The 24,465-nt window shown below is 30.1% G+C and overlaps 1 protein-coding gene and 1 long non-coding RNA gene across 3 annotated transcripts in view; both read left to right on the forward strand.

Moving 5' to 3' along the window:
* Window positions 1–24,465, forward strand: part of LOC107444843 (elongation factor-like GTPase 1) — a 204,017-nt gene that overhangs the window by 89,849 nt on the left and 89,703 nt on the right. The gene's annotated exons all lie outside the window — the stretch shown is intronic.
* On the forward strand, window positions 2,015–6,895 carry LOC147807271 (uncharacterized). The gene is made up of 2 exons (XR_015435592.1): window positions 2,015–2,123; window positions 6,635–6,895. It is a non-coding gene; the product is annotated as an uncharacterized LOC147807271 (long non-coding RNA).

Here is a 24,465-nt window from a genome sequence, read left to right on the forward strand (position 1 = left end):
ATGTCATTATTTTAATCCTTTTTTTCCAACCATATGCTAGTAATATAATAAATAGTTTGTGTGTCTGTGTGTCACATTCTGAACAAACAGGACATTTATAGCTGCAAAAATAAGTGTGAAAGTAGATTTTGAATATCAGAAAATGTTCTCTCTTTCTCGTGTTTTTTTATTTTTTTTTTTTTTTTATTTTTTTTTTTTTTTGCTTGCAAAATTTATTATCGAATTTTTAAAATTTATTCAAAATAGAAATTTAAAATTTCGTTGAATAATGAAATTTTATTAAATTGATAATAAATTCAAATTTGAAATTTCTTCAGCGATATAGCGATTTTTTTATGTAAATGTTTTAAAGGTACTATTTTCAATGATAAAGCCCGAAATTAGGTCTAACCAATTAATCGTCGACAGTGATTATTCCTCAATAACTAAACATTTGTCTCAGTCAGACTTCAAACGCATATTTTTCTTCATATTTTAACAATTCTCTTCATTACATTCTTTACAAAAATAAATGTACTTTTATAAACGTATCAGAGGTGACTGTAATACGGATTTTTCGTATCTGCCTTCCAGGTTTAAAAACTGGGAGTAGGATATGGGATTTTTTCGCGGACAAGGCCATAGATTCGCCAATTTCTGCGAGTATAAAGTTACTATCCTACGAAATTTTCACATAGTTCCTCAATCTGAAATTGACCTCGAACCTCGAAACTTTCGCTACATCGCGTTAACGAGACGTTTTTATAAATGTGATACTTCCGCAAATTTGATTCTTTTGGTTTGTCGGATTTTCACCCTTTTTAATATTTGAAATTATGCCGGAATCCGCTAATATTCACAAGATTTTAATATCAAACATTGATTTTCTTATTTACCTGATTTAAAAGTTACAAATTGTGAATTGCATTCACTTGATTTAAAAATCGTGCACCGTGATTCATATTCACTTGATTTAACAATCCAATATCGCAATTTGTATTCACGCGTTCTTAAAATGCAATATCAGGATTCATATTCACGCGATTTTATAATCCAATATCGCGATTCTTGTAAAAATTAAGTTTTTTTCCTAAATTAGTAACGATTAAATTATTGTTAAATAGTTAATTTACTATTAAGTTACAATTAAATTAGTTGTTAGTTACTGTGTGATGTTCTTCGTTGATAGGTAATTTAACTATAAATCTTAGTTCAAAAATTTATATTAATGTGGAATACAGATCCGATCCACGAAGCATTCATCCTATCACGTGATGATATCAAGGACACTTACCTCTACATTTACTCTTTTTTTACAGTTACACCATGTAGTTGGAATGACTGGCTCGAGAAGGACGCCAGCAGAAATTGTAGCTTACTTGCCTATTATTGTTAATATATATTTTTATTAAGTTTAGCACAGCTTCTTTATTTTTGAGAAACCCTCACTTCACCCCCTTTATCCTACAAATGGGGGCTCGTCCACGGGAATGTGAATTGCGATTTGAGCAATAACTTTTCATTTTTTCAACGATTAAAGCCAACGAGTCAAGGTTGAGCTATGTGATTGAGATTTGAATAGCCAACGAGTCAAGGTTGAGCTATGTGGATTGCGATTTGGGCAATAACTTTTCATTTTTTTCAACGATTATAGCCAACGAGTCAAGGTTGAGCTATTACAAACTATTTGAGCCGAGCAGGGCCAAAATTAATCCATTCTACAACGTCGATTACGTCGCGTAGGACGATAATCACTAAAAATTACTTCCTTACGAAAAAAAAAAATCTGAGCATTGCGTAACCAAACTTCGAAAATAAAAACTGTGGACCAAAAACTGTGACAACGAATCCATTTTCAAGTGCCGCGCAGGGTTGACTTGAATGAGAAACTACAACGCTGTGAAGTTGCTGGAAACTACAACTGCTAGAAACGCTATGAAGTTCCTGGAAACAACTAGATTTGCTGTGGAAATTGCCGGAAACAACTAGAATCGTCATCGAAGTTGCTGGAAAGTACTAAAATCACCATCGAAGTTGCTTGAAACTACCGCATATCGTCAACTGATACAGAGTTCATGCCTGAATTGTGAGTTGCACCAGTGTTACCGGATACCAAAAATTTTATCTGCAAAGAAACCTTTGAAGTAGGTGACTCTTTATTTTTGTTATTCTTTTTGCGAACATTGTGAAAATGTATAAAGCTATAAAAACAGATTTGACAAATTTAACCCAAGAACTAAATATTCCCACTCCTTCTAACGCTACAGTAACCGAACTAAAAACTATAATTGAAAATTCAGACGATTATAAAAAAGACCCGAACACAGTAAAGGAACTATTAGACGAAATTATAAACGCTAGGAAATTAATAGCTGACGAAGAATTAAAAATGCAACAACTTAATTTAGAACTAGAAAAAGTAAAATTAGCTAGAATAGAAAAAGAAATTCAACTTCAATCACTTAGTCAAAATGAGCAAAATATGAGTGTAAACAGCAGTTCTGATTTAACTAATCCGCATCAAGATTTAGAATCACTTATTAAAAGTATACGAACCTTAACAGTAACTGTTCCGAGAAATCCCGAAAATCTTAGTTTATTCTTTAATTCCTTGGAGCGAGCATTCAAAACCAAAAATGTAAAAGATGAACTTAAATCCGAAATCCTCATAGCAATTTTGCAAGAAAAAGCAAACAAAGCACTTTTATACGTGGAAGAAGAGGAATTAAAAAATTACGAAAAACTTAAATCATTAATCTTAAGAGAAAACCAAATAACCCCTCAACAGTGTCTATTTAATTTTCGCCACCAAAGAAAAAATTTTGATGAATCACACATTCAATTTGCAACACGAATTCGTTCAACTTTTGAGTATTATTTACGTCTGAGAGAAGTAAATGACTTTAAAACATTATGTGATTTAATCATTTCGGATAAAATCTATGAAACACTAGACAGAGATACATCCGCCCATATTGGCGTAAGACAGGCTAATGGTTGGTTCAAGCCTCTCGAATTAGCACAAGAATGCGATATTTACTTTACGGCAAAAAGAAAATCGCAAAATGAACAGCAGTCAACATTCAACCACACAGAAAATCAACATCGATATAGGAGCACTTTTCATTCTCCTAAAAACACTCATCAAGAAAAATATAGGGCAAACACTTTTAAACGAACAGATAAATTGCCAGACACTAGAAACTGCTACATTTGCGGTGCGAATTCACATTTCGCAAAAAATTGCAATATGAAGTTTAAAGAAACTCAAAACCAAACTAATCCTTCACAAATTAATGCAAATCAGATTAATCAAATCGAAAGTAAAAACTCTATCAACGAACAATGTGTAAATAATTTGGAATTTATTGAATTAAACGTTAATGAACGAAAAATTAACTGTTTAGTAGATTCAGGTTCACGCATTTGTGTTATAAATAGCAAATATGTAAATTTGAAAGATCGTATCCCAGAAAGTTCAATTGAATTAAAAAGTTGTTTTGGAGAGATAATTAAAGCGAAAACTTATTCTCTTACGATTTCACTCCCAAGTCAAAACATCATTAAACGTGAATTATGCATCCCGTTCGCAGTAACCGATAAACTGAGTATGAATTGCGTCATAATTCCTCAAGTAAAAGCTCTTCTTTTCGAGTGTCAAATTTCAGATTCGCCAGATGTTAAATTCAAAACAACTTCGAACACTTCGAATAAAAAAATAAATGATCAAAATGCTTATGCAGGAGATTTATTGCAAAAGGAAAATTCTCAATCTCAATGTTTACTTTTGAACAAGAAAAACGATCTGTGTTTAAATGATTCCTTGTCTTTTGATAATTCTTTATTATGTGATACTTTGCATGATGATAACAACTTTTTATTTGAATTTCATGATGATATTTTTAATTGTTTTCAATTGAATATAAATGATATAAATACTTCGCACTTAAATCATATAAAAAATGAGCATGTTAAACAGGGTGTATTTAATCTTATTCAAAACTATAAGCCTCAGAAAGTGAAAACAAGTAATTTAGAAATGAAAATAATCTTAACAGACGATACTCCTATTTACTGTAAACCTCGTCGATTACCATATGTTGAAAAACAAATAGTTGATTCCCAAATAAAGGAATGGTTATCAAAAGGTATTATTAAACCTAGTAATTCAGATTTTGCTTCCCCTATTGTTTTGTGTAAGAAGAAAAATGGTACTATGCGACTTTGCGTGGATTATCGTAAGTTAAACAAAAAGACAATTAAGGATAGATTCCCCCTTCCTGTCTTAGATGATATTTTAGATAGTATAAGCGAGGCAAAAATTCATTCTCTACTGGATCTTAAAAACGCATTTTTTCACTTACAAATAAATGAAGATAGTCAAAAATACACATCATTTGTCACCACCAATGGTCAGTATGAATTTACCAAAGTGCCCTTCGGTTTAGCCAATAGCCCAGCCGAATTTCAACGATTCATTAATCACATATTCAGAGATCTTATTAATGAAGGCATTATGGTAATATACATGGACGATATAGACGTAATAGCGAAGGATGAAATTGAAGGTCTAGAGCGTTTAACAAAGATCTTTAAGATAGCGTCAGAATATGGCTTGGAGATAAATTTCGAAAAATGTCAATTTCTAAAAACTAAAGTTAATTTTTTGGGACACATAATCGAAAACGGAACTATTACACCTTCAATGGAAAAAACGAAAGCAGTTACAAATTTCCCTGAACCTAAGAATATCAAGCAAATTCAGAGTTTCTTAGGCCTTACAAGTTATTTCCGTAAATTTATTCAAGGATATGCATATATTGCAAAACCATTAAGCGACTTATTGCGTAAAGACACTAATTTTATTTTTGGACCAGAACAAAAAATCGCTTTTCAAAAATTGAAAGAAAAATTATCAACAAACCCAGTTCTCAATTTGTTTAGACAGGGTGCTAGAACTGAATTGCATACAGATGCATCTAAACTTGGTTACGGAGCAATCCTATTGCAAGAGGGCGATGATGGAAAATTCCACCCAGTTCATTACATGAGTCGGAAAACCTCAGTACAGGAAGAAAAATATTCCAGTTACGAGTTAGAGGTCTTAGCTATCATAACAGCTTTACAGAAATTTCGCATTTATTTATTAGGACAAAAATTCAAAATTGTTACCGATTGTTCGGCATTCCAAAAAACTATGGAGAAAAAAGAAATTACTCCTAAAATAGCTCGTTGGGCATTATTTCTAGAAGAATTTGAATACGAAATAATTCATCGCTCAGGGACACACATGCGTCACGTTGATGCCTTAAGCCGTTATCCAATAATGATTATTGAAACCCCTGAAATAACACCTAAAATTTCAACAGCCCAAAAAGATGACGAATTTATATCAACAATTAAGGAATTAATTAACTGTGGTAAAAATGATAATTACTTTGTGAAAAATGATATTCTTTACAAAATTGTTAACGATAGAGATTTATTAGTGGTCCCTAAGACCATGCAAATAGAAATTGTAAAAAATGCTCATGAATTAGGTCATTATGGGGTAAACAAAACAGAAAATCTTGTCAAAGATAAATATTTTTTCCCAAACATCAGACAGTGCGTAGAAAATGTAATTAAAAGTTGTGTTAAGTGTATTTTAGTAAACAGGAAAAAGGGAAAAGCTGAGGGTTTATTAAATCCAATTCCAAAAGGTGAAACTCCGTTAGACACATATCACATTGACTTTATCGGTCCAATGCCATCCACCAATAAAAACTACAACCATATTTTTTCTGTGGTAGATGCATTCACAAAATACGTATGGCTCTATCCTGTAAAATCTACATCATCATTCGATGCTATTCAGAAATTAAACCTACAACAAACAAATTTTGGAAATCCTAATAGACTGATTAGCGATAAAGGTGCCGCGTTTACTTCTAAAGAATTTAGCGACTATTGTGCAAATGAAGACATTACTCATCTTACCATCACAACTGGAATCCCACGAGGAAACGGAATGATTGAAAGGATTCACGAGACACTTATTCCCATTTTAGCAAAACTATCCATAAACGATCCACAGAAATGGTATAAATACGTACCATTAGTACAAAGAACATTAAACTCTACTACATCTAGAAGTACCAAATACTCGCCATTCGAACTGCTCACTGGCATTAAAATGAAACAAAAACAAGATGACAAGCTTTTGGAAATATTGAAGGAAGAACATGAAAACACCATTATGTGTAACAGACAAGAAATTCGTGACAACGCTAAAGTCAACATTTACAAGATTCAAGAGGAAAACAAGCGAACATATGACAAAAAGGGGAAGAAAGCTCACAAGTATGAGAAAGGTGATGTCGTTGCCATTCAACGAACGCAGTTCGGTTCAGGACTCAAGTTGAGACCAAAATTCTACGGACCTTATGAAGTTACTAAGGTGAACAACAACGATAGATACAATGTCAGAAAACTTGGTACTCACGATGGTCCTAATATGACTTCTACTGCTGCAGACCATATGAAGATCTGGGGAAATTGAGGAACCATATGGACTGAAAAGAAAAAAAAACTAATAATTTTTTTTGTTTCTTATAGCCAATTGTTTTGAAATATTTGCTTTTGTACTGTTCTTTTTTTTCTTGTGTAATTTCAGAAAATGTCCTTGGAACAAATATGTCTATTGGTGAGAAAGTGGTCACCGCGGTCGGTGAAGAGCAGGACGGCCGTGTGGAATACAGATCCGATCCACGAAGCATTCATCCTATCACGTGATGATATCAAGGACACTTACCTCTACATTTACTCTTTTTTTACAGTTACACCATGTAGTTGGAATGACTGGCTCGAGAAGGACGCCAGCAGAAATTGTAGCTTACTTGCCTATTATTGTTAATATATATTTTTATTAAGTTTAGCACAGCTTCTTTATTTTTGAGAAACCCTCACTTCACCCCCTTTATCCTACATTAATCATGTATCGTATATAAATTGATGTCTTGATGTCGAATTTTCGCTCATTAAATTGTCGTGGTTGTCACTTAGTGTCACACATTCCTTGTGACGTATGTTAGTGAAACTTAAGACAGTAGGTAAAAAGTGGCAATATAATTAATCAATTAAAAAAATTAATGTAAATTTTTAATTAATACATTAAGTAAAAATTTTTTAACGATAGCTATGCATTGTTATTCCGTCGTGTTGGTTATAATTTTCAAAGGAGGTCAACATTTGATTATTTGATTCTATCCGTTCCATGACTAAACAATAATTATGAAAGCGTTTCATTTGATGTGTAACCAATAAAACGTCAACCCTTGCCGCTTGCCTTTACCATCAATGATAGATCTTCATTCTGCATCGGAAATTATCACCTATGAGGGTTATAAAAAAGTGATAAGAAAAAAAAAGTTCCTTAGATATAGAGTGAATCTATCTACTTTTCTTTTTTTTCCGGTGAATGAATCTGCTCACATCGGCCCCACAAAAAGAGTTCAACCGTTAACTCAAAAACAGTTTCTGGATTGAAGAATCTAGTGATGTTTTTTGACTTCAAATGATTGAAAATAAACGGAAAATATTTTTTTTTAGCACGTTGGTTTAAGTGTTTATTTAGCTTCGCTTAATTCAAAACAACTTTAAAATGAATGATTGATGCTTTTGTTTCTACCATAATTTCTACTGATTTTAACCACAATTGTGGAACCCTTTGAAAAATATTAGATAATTCTTAATTGCTCTTATTTTCTAATAATTTTTTCCTGAAATTTCTGGATTTTAGTTCTGATTACGGAAGGAAAAATTTCGAAAATATAGGAAAATCTAATTTACCAATTTTTTAAATGGTTCTTATTTTTTGATATTTTTATATTCTCTGGCTTTTCTAGATTTTCGTTCCAATAATGTAAAAACATTTCGGTGCTTGGGAAAACGAAAATCCAATTTTAAAAGAAAGGAATTTTTTCATTAATTCAGAAATCACCGTTGCTAAATAAATAGCTTATAGCGGTAGCGTAGGTGGACTACGCTACCAAATTAGTATTCCGAAAACTATTCTCATGTTAATTTTGTTTTTAGTCATGCTTTTAAAACGTCTTTCTATAAAACTAAATAATTTGAAACCAACGGTAATTGAAATACAAAATACGCATTAAAAAGCAAAATTAATAGAGAAATGATGCTACTATGTTTAGGAGAAACTTGAAAAATCGGCATAGAATTATTAATAATAACGAGCTGGATTAATTATGGAAATAGGAAAACTTGAAATCAAAGAAAAATAATAAGAAAAGCAAGGTTTATGGAGAACTGGAACTAATTCGCTTAAGGAAAAGGAAAAATTCGATATACCGTTTTTAATGCTAATACTGCGTAATTAATTTTATTAATAGATACTAATTGAAATAAAAAATAAGTTCGTTTACTGAAGACAAAATTAATGCAGAAATATTACCAAATTGCAAGGCTACTGCGTTGAATCTTGGTAATAAATTCAAGATTGGGTCGGCTGTTCAACGACGGTTTTAAAATAAAATATATAAAGCATACAATTGAGGGATGATTAGTTAATCTAATGAATTTAATTGAATTTTTGTCGTCTGGAAGTTATGTAAAAACTTTAAAAAAAACTTCGTTTTTTGGAGGGCAGAATTAAGGAAATTATATTCTGATTTAGCTTCGTATTTAAAAAGCATTATTATTATATTTTTTTTTTTTTGCTGTGTTCAATTTTAATCAAAAATTTCTAAATAAAATATTCTCATTATTTCATTATACATAAAATCTAATTTTTTAAGGAATAAAAAAAATATTATCCCATACATCATTATAAATTAAAATATTACTTCGCAGTAATAAAAAGAAATAGGCGAACATATAAAAATTTGGCCTTGCTGCATTTAAAGCTTTTAAGAATGGATATATTGCTGAATCTACTTTTACGTTTATATTATTTCTCATAATTGCTTTAACCTTACAATCTGATTTAATTTGATCCCAAAAACTTAGCATTTATTCTTTAAATATTCCCACAATGAACGAGGATAAATTTTATTACATTCTAAACCATCGAGATTGTTCGATTTCTCAATTCAATTCATTCGAGTAGAACGTCACCTGCAGTTTACGGTGGTAATATTTCCGCTTTTTAATTCAAACACTTGTCACCTGATCGATTCAATTCGAACAGGTATCAGATAGCGCGAAAGGCCGTGAACCTATTTTACATAAAAAGATATGCTAAAAAATCTTTTATTTTGCTCATTTTATAATAGAAGGCGTTCATTACGGATGTTGTCTAAGTTGTTTTATTTCATGGGTCGCATGGGCCTTTTTATACTATTATTTGGTTTGACCTCTGATTAGGATATATCAAGCATTAAATAAATGTATTTCGTCATCATTCTAAAAATCAGCAGCGTTGAAAATTTTTGAAAAGTAAATTAGCATTTGAAAATTAATTTTCTGTTAAATTAAATTTTAAGCTCTGAAATCATATGTGATACTCTTGCTATCTTCGTAATCGTTTTAATAAATATAAGAACTAGCTAATTTTGAAATCCCTCTAAAAACTATCTGTAACACTTTCCTTTTGATTGATTTCATTTGAATAGATATCAGATTGCTAGGACGACATTGAATGTATTTTACAAATAATAATCTGTTAATTTTTTTCCTGCTCATTTTATAATAGAAGGCGTTTGACCATCTTCCTGTACAGATGTTGTCTTAATTTTTTTAATTTTGCTAATCGCAAATATTGTAATTAATATTATTATTAATAATTTTTATTAATTATTAATAAATTTTATTAATTATTAATAATTTATATTATTTATTTATTACAAATCGCACAATGAAAATTTTTTTCCATAGTGTTTTTTGGTTTGATCTCTAATTGGGATGTATCAACCATTAAACAGTGTGTTTCGGCATCAGTGAAAAATCGAAGGTAGTAAAAATTTATTCGAAAAATTAGCATTTAAAAAATAAGTTACTGTTGAATAAGAATTAAAGTTCTGAGTTCATATTTAATACTCTTGCTATCTAAAAACAAAGCGTTTTCATAAAAGATAGAACTTGCTAATTTTAAAATTCTTCTAAAAATTATCACGACATTTGTTTTCGATCGATTTCATTTCAACAGATATCAGATAGCGAGGAAGGCGGTGAATTTATTTTGTACAATTTAAATCGTTGAAAAGTTCGTTGAATAGTTGAAAGTATTTCGTTCGTTTTAAAATAGAAGGAGTTTGATGAGTGTTCAGAATGGATGTCGTCTAAGTTATTTTAATTTTGCGAATCGCAAATAGGTTTTTTTTCTTTTTAGTGTGCTTTATGCTTTGCCCTTTAATTGAGATGTATCAAGAATTAAACAACACATTATCAGTTCAATTTAAGTCATCAGTTTTGACATTATATAAAAATCAATAGCACTAAAAATTGATGCACAAAGTTAGCATTTTTTACCATATTTAGTAACCATTACTAAAATTAATCAAGCGTCATCGACATCGTTTGAGTTTTAATTAATAATTTTTATTTTCAGTAACATTGACTTTTAAATTATTTATTTTTGTAGAAACACCTTTTCAAAGCAAATCTCTTGACAAAATAAACCTGTGTTTTCAGAAAGATATAGGAATACTAATTTGCTAACGTAATCCGCTGATGCTGCCGCCTTCATATAAACCATTGAGTTTATCTGACATAACGAATAAAAGATAATTAAATATTATAGAACGTGCAATAAACTCCTTTTTTAATGAGAGCTATAAGCTAGAAAACGTCACTGATGTTATCGTTAAAATATATGGAAAAGTCGTCTGCAATTTAATTTATATCAATGACTGGTTATAAGCCAATGGAAATATTCCATTTTTAAACATTTCTCCTGAACGATTTAATTGAAATTTTTGAAATATTTCTGGGATCAGGGGTTAGAATTACTATTTTTACTCATTGTCTAAATTTCAGGACCCTTTCATAAACGGTTCTGGAGTTATAAGAGACATACACGCACACACGCAAACTCTTCATTTTATTGCTATAGATAATTATAAGAATCTTTTTGTATTGAGGTTTAATTTCTCTTTTAGTAAATTGGCATGTGTAACGGTTTCTTATTACCTTAAATGATGGGTCGCATCGTGAGATGCGCGAACTTTAGCAGAAACAAACATTTGCTTTAAAACAAAAAGTAGATTTTACTTTTTGCCATTGTGTTTGTTTTAAAAGGCGAAACGTTCCGAACTCTTGTTTTCTGTGGGCACTTATAAGTGTGCCTGCAGTTAATATTCATAATGTGAAATGCTCGGTTGGGTGAATGTGTAAACTTTGTTTTGCGTTTTATAAAATTGTATCAACATTCAGTTCTTAATTTTATTAATTGTCTGAAATATGTTCACAACTATTAAAGAAGGGAAAAAAAGAAGTTTGGTTTATTTACTTCTCAATATTTGAAGGTCATAGTTATATTTATTATATTTGTGCTGATAATTTTTTTAGTAATTAGAAACTTTATAAAGCCTTTTTTATGTTTTCTTTATAAATTCAGATATATTTCAAGCTCTTTTGATCCAATTAAATTGCTACATCGCCACAAAACATTTGTGAAACAAAATCAATGAGCTTCTTTTTATCTTATTTTAAAAATTAAGATATATTTCAACCTTTTTGAATCCGATTGACAAAATTCATTTGTGGTTACAAAACCACAAGAAATTTTTTCCCCTATGATAATAATTAAAAAAGAAAAAAAACTAGACTTTTTGTCATTAAATTTTTTCCTTTTTCTTCCTATTAAAAGACAGTACAGCAAAAATCATTAATTTAGACTTATAGTAAATATAAAGTGGGAAGAATAGAAATTTAATTAAATATTTTTGTAAATTTTCTCTTTTAATTTCTACGAATGGGCATTTAGCAAAATTTTTAGTGTTTTGATCGAACTCTTTCTCACTAATTTGTTTTACTCTCCAACTGATAATTAAAAATCTGCAGTATACAAAGAGATTACTAATTTTTTCGTAGTTTTGATAAAAGCAGATCATAGTGTATAGTGTACTAGGTCTAGAAACAAATTAATATTTTTATAAAACTTGTTCACATTTCTTATTGGAAAAGATATTGCTAAACGCTTGTTTTTTTAGCTTTTCAAACCACTACCTGAGCGGAATGAAAGCTTATATTTGATATAAATATGTTTACATTTTGAGTTTCAAAATTGTTTGCTGCTCCTTTGTTTTGTAGCTTTGAGAATCACTACTTTTGCAGAATAAAAATTTGTTTTGGATATAAATATGTTCATATTTTAAATTGGAAAACTTATTTCTAATTGTTTGTTTTTTAGCATTATAAATCACTACTTGAGCTATTAGCTGAATGAAAGCTCTTTGTGGATATAATTATGTGCCTAAGGCTCTAAATTATTGTTTGGACAATGGAAGGGAAAATTTTGGGAGGAAAAATTTTACTTCATGTTGCATTATAGTCATTTCTTTCTTTAAGTTGATAATAGATGTCGCCACTGATTACTATAATAAAGTGTTAACATTGGGAGCTAAGAAACAAAAGGTGTAACACGTTCATAACTGTAAAGAGTGTCTAAATATAAATGTGATGAATGAAACTACAACTTTATTTTGTTCTAGTTCTTTAAATTCAGGTTTAAACTGAGATTCTGGAGATGTTGACGATTGGAGATGACGATTGTTGAATGATTTCCCCTGCAAATTAGGCAGGTTAAAATCAAGTTCGACAGATATATACTGAAAAAACATAATACGTAATTTGCTTAGCACTACATTAAATTAGATTGAGCTTCGTAGAGAAATAAATCTGATATAGAGTTTTGCACATCCGTGACCTAAGCCTATGATAAAATAAATAAATAATTTGAATACAATTTACCATGGACATAATATCTTGTAAGGGAAACGAAGTTTTGGAGTTTAGCTTTTTTACTGCGTAGACCGAATATGCGTGTTACGAAGAAAACTATCACATGCAAATCAGTCAAATTCGTGCAATTATTATTTTTAATTAAATTTAATAGAATGAAAATAGGATAAACCGTATTGATAAAGCTCAATTAACGTCGGATAGGTTTAGTTCAAGTGTAAATGATCCTTATTAAATTTTTATTATTTTAGAAATGAATGTAGAAGGAATAAAATTACAAAATGCATCAATTGATATTTTTCAGATTTAATTCTTTTTTTTTGCTTTTAATTCGTTTCTAGCTGATAAATTAATTTTGTTAACAATTTTGATGGTGTAAAATTAGTAGTTAAATAAATCATTGTCGTCATAATCACCTGAATACTGCTATAACAGACATAATTTTGATAAAATATTTCGGATTTAAAATAATAACTATTTGTCAGAAAATGAAATAAGCATATAGCTAAAATAAAACAAGCATAAAGCTAAAATAAAGGAAGCACAAAGCTAAAATAAAACAAGCACAAAGCTTGGGCATAAGCATTGATATCACTTATACACGTATCTACATATAACAGTAACTATTTTTTAATAATACTAATAAAAAATAAAACTAATTTTAAATAATAAAATGAGCAAAGTTCATGACTTTTGCACTTTGAATTGGTTACCCCCAGTCATAGAAAAGTTGGCAAGCCACAGATTACATTATTTATTACTTTTTCCCCCAATTCTCTGGATCATTTAATGTAAATAACATTCAGCATATTTTTGGCTTAAAATACATTTTTGTTAAAAATATGCCAAATGGGATTTGTTTCGGAAATATTATTTGATAGGAAAAGCAATAGTTAGTGATTTGTAATAAAATAAGTGCAAAATCTAACGTGTCTTTTTTTATCATAATTCTTAAAGAAAATCTGTTTATAGAATAATGCTTATGTTAAACGATATTGTATAAAAGAACCTAAAAATAAATTTTTTCAATTTATTTGAAATTTAATGCAATTGAAAAAAAACATATATATTTGGAATTCTTTCTAATATTTTGTCGAAAAAAAGTATGATTTTTGACTCTGTTTAATATTTGAGCTGTTTAATATTTAATGTACAAATTTTCCTATAATTTATTTTAAAGGGAACAAAAATAAAATAATTATAATTTTTTCTTTAACCTCTTTCGAAGTGACTCGTAGAATTTTTAAAGTTTATAATGCTGCCATCTAGCGTATATATTTGCAACCTATATTTACTCACATATTTCTAACTAAAATTTAGCATTATCGACAAGACTGTAATTTTGTTTTTTGACGATATGATTTTTGTCCAGTAAAATTAAGCTTTTTCTTCGTAAAAGTTAATACCCGAGAATTTTTCTTTTTCGTAGAAAGCTTTGATTTGTCCTAATAAATTATCGGAAAATTCCCCTAAACTCCTCTGCACACTTTCCCTTTTTTGAGGGAAATGGAGGTGATCTGAGGGGGAGAATAAAAATTCTTCTAGGCAGGTAAGCAAAACATATTGTTTCGAATGTTCTTTTTCTTTTTGAATCGAACGAGACCTATTATGCGGTGAACGAGCAAGTAGTTTGAAAGTTATATGGGTTTTATACACAAAAGTACAAATGCGTATTTGTATCTATTTACTGATCTCATAAATAAGTATTGTCTCCGACGTATTATTATTATTATTTTCTTTTTTACTTTGAGTCGAATAATCAATTCGCGATTTGATAGGAAGAATAGTTTAAAAGTTGCTATCGTTTTCATATATAATATGCACTATTTTTGATATAACTGAAGCACAACTTTTTACTTTGCTATCTAAGGGTTGTCTGAACATGCGAGGTGTATTTTCCGATGAAAACGTGTATACTGATTTGAGTAAAGTAAAACTCGACGTGATAGAATAAATAGTTTTGAAGTTATAAAGGGGTTCCTCAGAATAAGTGCAATTCAAAAATAGTACAAATTATACAAAACAAATCGTTTAAACTTTTGAAATATTAGCCCTTTTGATTCGTGTTTGGCCTCATTTGATTGAACAAGAAAAGTATATAGGAAAAAATATTGTTTGTATAGCAATGTAAGATGTATAAATAAGTGCAAAACGGTACTTTTTGTTAATAAAATCCTTATAACTTCTAAACTATTAGTTCAATCTTATTGTAATTGGTCTCATTTAATTCAGCATAAATAGCCAGAAACAATGTCTCTCTTGCCTATAAAAAGGCACACAATTCTCCTTCCCCATATCACCTTATTTTCCCTCTAAAAAGGTGGCAGGGAATACCGAGAAAGAATAAACTGGGTTTCGGCTATTAACCTTAAAAAAAATCACCGTCAGGAATATCGGAAATGTCTTTGCCCTTAACTTTAAAACGACATCAGTGAAGGGAATACCGGGCAATGGAACTTAACCATGGGAAACATGTGTATATGAAATACTGGGCTAGTTTAAAGCGATAAATATGTCTTAGCCTTAAAGCAACATCTTTATAGGGAATACCGAAGGAGTGCAAACCAGACAATGACCCTTAAGTTTAAACCGGGTAATGGCTCACACATTACTGTTTGGTTATAATGACAGTCAAACCAGTTATTATTAATAATAATAACATTTTTTGGTAAGCGTAATAATAATGCAGATTAATCACGTTGCCCGGCATTTCCTACACTGATGTTTTTTAAGACTAAGGGCCATTGCCTGGTATTCCGTATGCTAACATATTCACGACATTTTCCGATGCAAAATTTCTGAGAGAAAAAAAAAATTTTTTTTGAAATTTTTTTTTTTTTGCAAATTCTGAAAACAAAAACAAACTTTGTCTGCTTTTTTTTTTCCTCGTAAAAAATGACTGAAAAAAAAAACTACTTTTGTAAGGAGACAGCTACAAATTAATTGTCCACTCTAAAACTTCAATTAAAAGCTGCTTTTCAAAGTTATAACGTAGTTTCTTCTACCAATTAGAGCTTTTCTTATCATTGTAGGAAGCTGGATACCGGTGGAATCGGCCAGTGACCGTTTATTTTTAATTTATTTATTTATTTATTTTTTAAATCAATTAAATGTTAAGTCGCTTTTTTAAGCTCATTTAAGCAATATGATTTTGAGAAAAACTGCATGCGCTAAGTTTGCCTCTTGAATTGGATAGTCGCAATTCGAAAAGAAGCGAAGAAGTTATGCTTAACCATGTGATTTAAATCAGATTTAATTGGATACCTGTAAGCGATGTCACGCGTGTGTGTCGCACCTGATTAACTTCGAAATTTTTTGAATGTGTAAAGTGTAATATGTAGTTATCACATGAAATAAATTTGAATATTTTTTCACGCTATTGTCAAATAACCTATATTCTTAGTATTGTGTAGAAATTCATTGGCATCGCAGATTCTTGCTATCGGAATTTTATAGTGAAAGATAAAATGATTTTTAGAGTACTAGTTGACTTGATATTGTTTATCTACGGTGTTTTATTACCTATTCATAAATCTATCGAAGCACTGGAATCTACAAATGAAAGGACATTTTAAGATGTATTCTACGCTTGTTATTATTTACTATGTACCACATGTGGATTAGTCTGACAGATTCAGTTTTCGGATTTTGGTTGCCATTTTACGACGACATAGTTCTTTTTTCTTTCCTTTGATTCTCTTCCACAAAACTATCTGCAGAAAATTATCTATATCAATACTATTTAAAGTATGAGGACAGAATTGATACTTACATAGGAATGCTACATTAGAAAACTTTCAGCGCTGCTTTTAAATTTGCTTCTTTTCGGATTTTGGTTACCATTTTACGACTACATAGTTCTTTTTTCTTTCCTTTGATTCTTTTCCACAAAACTATCTGCAGAAAATTATCTATATCAATACTATTTAAAGTATGAGGACAGAATTGATACTTACATAGGAATGCTACATTCGAAAACTTTCAGCGCTGCTTTTAAATTTGCTTCTTTTCGGATTTTGGTTGCCATTTTACGACTACATAGTTCTTTTTTCTTTCCTTTGATTCTTTTCCACAAAACTATCTGCAGAAAATTATCTATATCAATACTATTTAAAGTATGAGGACGGAATTGATACTTACATAGGAATGCTACATTCGAAAACTTTCAGCGCTGCTTTTAAATTTGCTTCTTTTCGGATTTTGGTTGCCATTTTACGACTACATAGTTCTTTTTTCTCTCCTTTGGTTCCTTTCCACAAAACTATCTGCAGAAAATTATCTATATCAATACTATTTAAAGTATGAGGACAGAATTGATACTTACATAGGAATGCTACATTCGAAAACTTTCAGCGCTGCTTTTAAATTTGCTTCTTTTCGGATTTTGATTGCCATTTTACGACTACATAGTTCTTTTTTCTTTCCTTTGATTCTTTTCCACAAAACTGTCTGCAGAAAATTATCTATATCAATACTATTTAAAGTATGAGGACAGAATTGATACTTACATAGGAATGCTACATTCGAAAACTTTCAGCGCTGCTTTTAAATTTGCTTCTTTTCGGATTTTGGTTGCCATTTTACGACTACATAGTTCTTTTTTCTTTCCTTTGGTTCCTTTCCACAAAACTATCTGCGGAAAATTATCTATATCAATACTATTTAAAGTATGAGGACAGAATTGATATTTACATAGGAATGCTACATTCGAAAACTTTCAGCGCTGCTTTTAAATTTGATTCAATGGCACTGAATTTCGCCACTGGATGGGCAACTGAAGTACTAAGAGACGGAAAATCGTTTGTCTTCCAGAATATTCAGTGCTTGCTGCTTAATACCAATAAAAAATGTTCCAGACTTAAGATACAAAAAAGTAAAAGGCAAATTATTAACCGTAAATGTGAGCATTGCCTGGCAGTAAAGAAACAGAAGAATGGTACATCAAATATTCACCGCAAAGAAAATCCTAGCTTAGGTGTAACATCACAAGAAGATGGTAATCTAAATAATAATTTAAGACACAGTCGTTTATTGAGAACAAATGATTAAAGAGGTAAAACGAGGCCTAAAAGTGTAAGGCACATAAACAGGAAAAGATGAGAGGAGAGCACGAAAAATTACTAAATTTTGGTTAAAAAATGCTTGTGAATTTAAATCATAGCCAATTAATACGTCTTTTCGAAAATTCGTTGAAAACGGTGAAAAGTGAAGAAGGAAAGCAAAATTGATTTAAGCAATCGAAATACTTTCTTGATTTTTTTTATCTAAAATAACTTAATCCTAGTTTACGTTATACGAAAGAATTTGGCGACACTGGCGATGTTTGGGAAGGTGATAAAGTTTGCAATCTCTTAATGTAAATTTTGCCCCTACATTTATTTCTTAAAAAGTTGAGTTTTAGTTTGGTTCTTTTAGTGCCACTGCCCGGTATACATTTGCCCTATGTACCATCAGTTTTAAAAATGCTGTGTCCATCCAGCCTCACCGAAACATATACTTGATTGTGTCGGACTATCCAGGTCGGACTTACGATCCCCTTCTTGTCATCGACTTTCTGGCTGTCAACAACTTTTTGGAGTTGCTCTGACTAATGTCAGATCTAGGAGGATAAGCAACAACAACAACCATCAGTTTGGCAACAAGCATCAATGCATTATTTTGGAGTTGGCGACATTTTTCAAAATTGCACAAAGCGTGTAATCTTTACCAGGATTTTACCACTAAAATATGTTTGATATAAATGAGGATTATTTTGCGTTAACTTTTTTCAAGAAATTGAATGAAATATTTTTTAAAAATTGGAATTTTCTGTTCAAGCGTTATTTATTGTATCTTTGGTTAATTTTGGAACTATGTTTAATTGTTGGTGTTCAGTTAATAAAATTATACTATTACATTCTCTCAATAAAAATTACAGGAAACTAAAAAGGAAAATCAATTGTGAATTATTATATCATGTATTACCCGATTTTATTCAGATAAAATGGTATTTAGCCAGTAGCTGGATACCAAACAAAGCTTTTCAAAATTCGCCATGTTTTTTGCTCAGTCATTTTTGTGAAAAGTTGCTAGTGTAGTATTATTAGACAACACAATACCTTTAAAAAATGTACCAAAAAAAGGAGGTCGCTTTGTTAGATTAGGAGAAAGAGAGATTTTTAATTTTTAGAACTATGAATTTTTCCTCAAATATTTAAAGCACTAAAATGATGCGTTTTGTGTTTTTTAATTAGTAATTTAAAATTACTCGTTCATCAGTTTTTAGATTTTTTTTTAATATTTAGATTTATTACAGTTTAAACTGCTAAGAAAGGATATGGACGACGCTAAAAAATACTTTTAACTTTAATTGTATAAAAACAAAGATACTTATCAAAAATCTAAAAACTGACAACTCTGAACTATTTAACTACCTATTAAAAACTGTGTATTGCAGAATCTTACTGGCATAATTTTGTCGTAAAAATTAATAGAGAATCTAAGATACCGCACAATTTATATCTACGATTGTAATTGGGTGGTGGCCTTGCATTTTGCCCTGGGCGGAAAATACTGCTAATTAGAGTAAATATCCATGATCAGTTTATTTGTAAAAACTAAATGAAAAGAATTAAAAAGCATTTTTAGAATTTTTCCTCTTCATCTCCGTCTGTAATAGTCTAGTTCGGTTGGAAGAGTATGGGCCTCTTTAACCTCTCACCAGTTCATTAAAAAAAAAAAAAAAAGAATCGTAAGTGATTATTAAATTATAGTAAGCATTTTCATTCATAACATGATATTTTCTGCTATTTAAAGTGATGAATAAAAATAGACAATTAAAAAGGAAAAAAATTAATTTCTCGTTATAAAAATCTTATTTTTTAATTTGCAACTGAACATTGGGTGTTAAATAACAGAAATATTCCAGCTATTAGATCCATGTCCAAATTAGATCCTTATTACAATAGTTGCACCCGAAATTTACGGGAAGTGTTTCTAGTATCGATTTAAGTGGTATACTTTTTCCCTAATAAGTTGCGCCTCTTTTACAATACGTTAAAAATGCAATATCACAATATAGACCAGTTTCCTAACATCGGCTTAAACAAACGACTGCTTGGAATTGTTGCACATGATTGCAACTCTTTAGAAATATTTGCAATAAAAAATATTTTCATGTTTTTTTATTACATTGGAATGTCCTAATGAGGCACGATTTCGTGAAAGTATCTAAAATGCCTTCCGTCGCCTGTATACACAGCCAAAGTTCTATCTTTTTATAGCTACTAATGTTGTGGTGTCGTTTAATGAAATACAGGCTGTTTTTCGAGGCTCATTGGAAAAATAAAATTGAAAAAAATCCACAATCTGAGTGCTTTAAACGTGAATAAATTTCCAATTTAATACCATCAATATTGCTCTGCCGAAATTTTTTTTTCTATCGTTAAAAATAAGGGAAGGTTTCAAGTAAAGTCGCCAATATTGTAACTTAGTTTGTCTAAATAAAAATATTTAAAATCAATGCACGATTTTAATTTTTTCTCCCCATATTTTTATTAAAAATGTTGTGATTGAGTACATTTTCAATCCTCTTTTTATTTGCCTCCTTTGCTAAATTTATTTTCTCTAAAAATTATAAAAGAAAAAACACTTTTTGTTATTTTTTTAATTTTATTACTAACTTTCACTAAGAACTGAAACAACATCATAATATATTGTTTGAACAGGAGCTCGCCACTACCTATTTAGACGTATATTTTATACATCGGATTTGAGTTTCACTCCTGAAAATTTTTTCCGGGAGTGAAACTGCTCCTTGTTTTTTAATTCCCGGTTATATTATTAAATTTATTTTTCATGTTGCTACGAAAACAACATAAGTACAATAATCAGATCTTAAATTTGATTTACCCTATAATTCTACAACAATACAATATAGTTCAATTTGAAACAATGTATAGTTCAATTTATCTTATTAAGGTTGAAGCAGATTACAATAGTTCAACTTGAACGAATCTATGGTTCAATTTAATATCTTATTAAGTTTGCTGCTGTTTTAAACGGTTTTATGACTTTTTGGGTATAAAATTTTACTATCTTCCAGTTTATCGTATTAGTTAAACCAAATTACACGATGGTTCAACAAAAATACTATAGTTCAAATTGAGCAAATATTTGGTTCAGTTTGATATCTTATTAAGTTTGGAGAAGTTTTAGACGTTCTTATGGTTCAACAGGCTTTAAAATTTTATTATCATCTAGATTATCATATTTCTTGAACCTAATTACACGATGGTTCAATAACAATGCTTTAGTTCAACTTGTACCAGTATATGATTCAATTTAACATCTTATTAAAGTTATTGCAGAGTTAAACGCTATTACGGTTCAATAGGTTCCAAAATTTTATTCTCGTCCAGATTATTATATTTCTTAAGCCTGATTACACGATGGTTCAACGACAATATTATAGTTCATCTTAAGTGAATATATAAATCTCAATTAAACAACTTAATAAGGTTTCCGCAGATTTGAACGGTATTATGGTTCAATAACAATGCTTTCGTTCAACTTGTACGAGTATATGATTCCATTTAACATCTTATTAAAGTTACTGCAGATTTAAACGCTATTATGGTTCAATAGGTTCCAACATTTCATTCTCGTCCAGATTATCATGTCTTAAACCTGATTACTAGTGTGGTTCAACGACAATATTATAGTTCAACTTAAGTGAATATATAAATCAATTAAACAACTTAATAAGATTTTCGCAGATTTTAACGGTATTATGGTACATCAAGTTCGTAATTTTATTATCCAGATTATCATATTTCTTAAACCTGATTACACGATGGTTCAGTAACTATGTTATAGTTTAACTTGAACGAATATATGGTTCAATTTAAGACCTTGTAAACGGGCAGCAGATTTAAACGATGCTATGGTTCAACAAGCCCCAAAATTTTATTGTCCAATTTATCGTATTTTTTAAACTTGATTGCGCGAAGATTCACCTTGAATGAAAATATGGTACAATTTAACCCTTTATTAAGGTTGCGCTAAATTAGCACCATATTATTGATCAAGATACCCAAATATGGTGTAACGTTGAACCGATTTTTCTGAGTAAGTAAGGATAACTACAGGTTCAGTCCACTCTTTACCCAGAGGGTGAATAATGTTCACTAAGTATCTCTCTCCCCCGCTCCCTCCTCATCTCCATCGTATCCTTCTGAGATTTTTTTTAATGTTCTCTGGAATTCCATTCCCCTCCCCCCTTCCTGACACTTAGAACGTTCATTTACTCCTGTGAAGTAGTTATTTTCCACCGGAAGCGAAGTAATCAGGATTAATGGAGGGCATTATTTTTCATGAATGAAGTTTATTCGACCGGCCCACATATTTATTTCCAAGTAGATGAAAGGAAGAATAAAAAAAAATCGAACACAAAAGGAAATATAGTTTGAATTAAAAAATTAGACCGTGAATCTTTTCTTTTATGCTATTCAGAAGCCGGAGTTAGAAATAAGAATTAGGCCTTGAGGTGAAATTTTGTTCTTCTCCTTTTTCCACCTGTTTATTTATTTATTTTTTACTTGTTTAATTTAAATATATGATTTAATTGTAGTTGATTTAAGAATATTGATGGATCTCTTGATGCTATTTCAGTTCTTGGTGCTATTTAAGAAAGTAGCAAATAGCTAGTTGAAGAAGTAAAATAGTTTACAGAAGAACGCAGTAGCAAAAATTGCTAGTAACTTCTGGTGGTCTGAATTTCCTTTCTTTTTTTCACCCTTTTTTTCACTTAATTTTTCTTTATTCGATGTTATTACGACATATGAATTTCGAATTAGAGTTATCACTTCTTGACGCCCCCATTATCGTTAATCCTCATCTTTTTTCGTTTTCATTTGCGATAGTTATTTATCGTTTTTCCGACAATCTCCACATGAGTTTTCAAACTTCAGTATTTTTAATACAATACTTTTGCGATACCCGAAGATTGACTGTAAGTAATTACTTTTTGTTGAGCATGATTCACGCGGATGCTGCCGTAAATCTATGTTGTTTTCTCGGCAGTTATTTGAGCTATTTTTCGTTTTTGCGGCATTTTTAAATGATCATAAAAATTCCGATATTTTTTTTATATAATATTTTTACGAAGCATGAATTTCAAATCTGAGTACCAATTTTTTGGCGTAATTAATCGCAACGATTTCGTCGTAAACCCACCTTATTCTATGAGAGTTATTTATCGATTTTTCGGCCTTTTCAACATGGTTTAATAAATTCTGATTTATATTTTTTTACCATCCAGTAATTTTTTAAATTTATTTTTTTGCAATAAGTCAAAAGCAATGATTATGTTGAATTTTCTGCATCGCAAAATGTTTTGCTATACCGTTTTAAAAATTGCTTGTATGAGCCCTGATTTTTCTAGCAAACTTTACTGATTTTAAAAAATGAAATTAAGCCCCAGTTCTGACTCGTAATTTTATTAAAAATGCATTTCCTGCAAGCTATAACAATTTCAAAAGGCTTTGGTTAGCTCTGTCGTTATGTTTAAAACGTAATAATTTTTGAAAAAAAAATTGCTTCCGATATTTAAATGCTCTGTTTTTTTATAGTTTTTTTTTGTCACTTTCATTGTCATTTTTTGTCATTTTTGTCTTGTTTTAAAAATACTTTTAAACTTAATAAAAATACCAAATAAATAAATAATATAAAAATTTTAAACTTAAAGAAATGCTTATGAATAATGGCAGCACTGAAATGGGTTTATGTTTAAGGGGGAGGACACTACTTAAAACGTCTAGAAAAATGAATTTGATTTTCGTCTTTGATATTTGTGTAAAACATATGTTGAAGTGAATTTTTGAATTTCTAAATTTCAGATGACTTAACCGATCAAAATAGTAGCTTACAGAATTTACTTAATCCTTCCTATAATTTCATAACTATTGGCTTCGGTATATTTTGTTTTATTTGATGATAAGCGAGATAATAATGATGAAGATAAGGACAATTTAGCTAAAAACATCTTTGACGATTTTCAGCCTAGGGTGCCGTAGCTTGCTGAGAACCCTGCTCCAGTCTAGAGTATGTCTAATTCTATTACAAATAAATTCATTATTATTCTTAATGTAGTTGATATATAGGGTAAACCAATCAGTGAAGGAACACTACCCAGTGAAGGAACATTTCATATATATTGATTAAAAATAAGAATTTGAAAGTTTTTCTTTAAATTGATTGGTAACAATAGATTACTGCCGAACAATAGGTCAGTCATCTAGCAATGTTTTGGATTACCTGGTCAAATAGACTTCTCTGAAAAAGTTTTTGAATTTGTTATTATCTCTGCAACACCTTGTTTCTTTGAAAAAATTATAAGGTGGGTGTTTGTATTTATGTGTTTGAAGTGGAATTTATTGCATGTAATAGTTTCATTTTTTTCACTGTGAAAAAGAGAATTCAAAATATAGTTATAAAAGTTACGTTTTATTTTTTTTAAGCATCATAGCATAATAAAGTATTGAGATAAGGTGGTGTTTATTCACTGGATCACCAAACGATGAAAACCCAGTGAAGGAACAAGTGTTC

This window comes from Parasteatoda tepidariorum, chromosome 7 (genome assembly GCF_982258835.1).
Source record: "Parasteatoda tepidariorum strain Cologne lab strain chromosome 7, Ptep-v5.0, whole genome shotgun sequence".
NCBI lineage: Eukaryota > Metazoa > Arthropoda > Arachnida > Araneae > Theridiidae > Parasteatoda > Parasteatoda tepidariorum.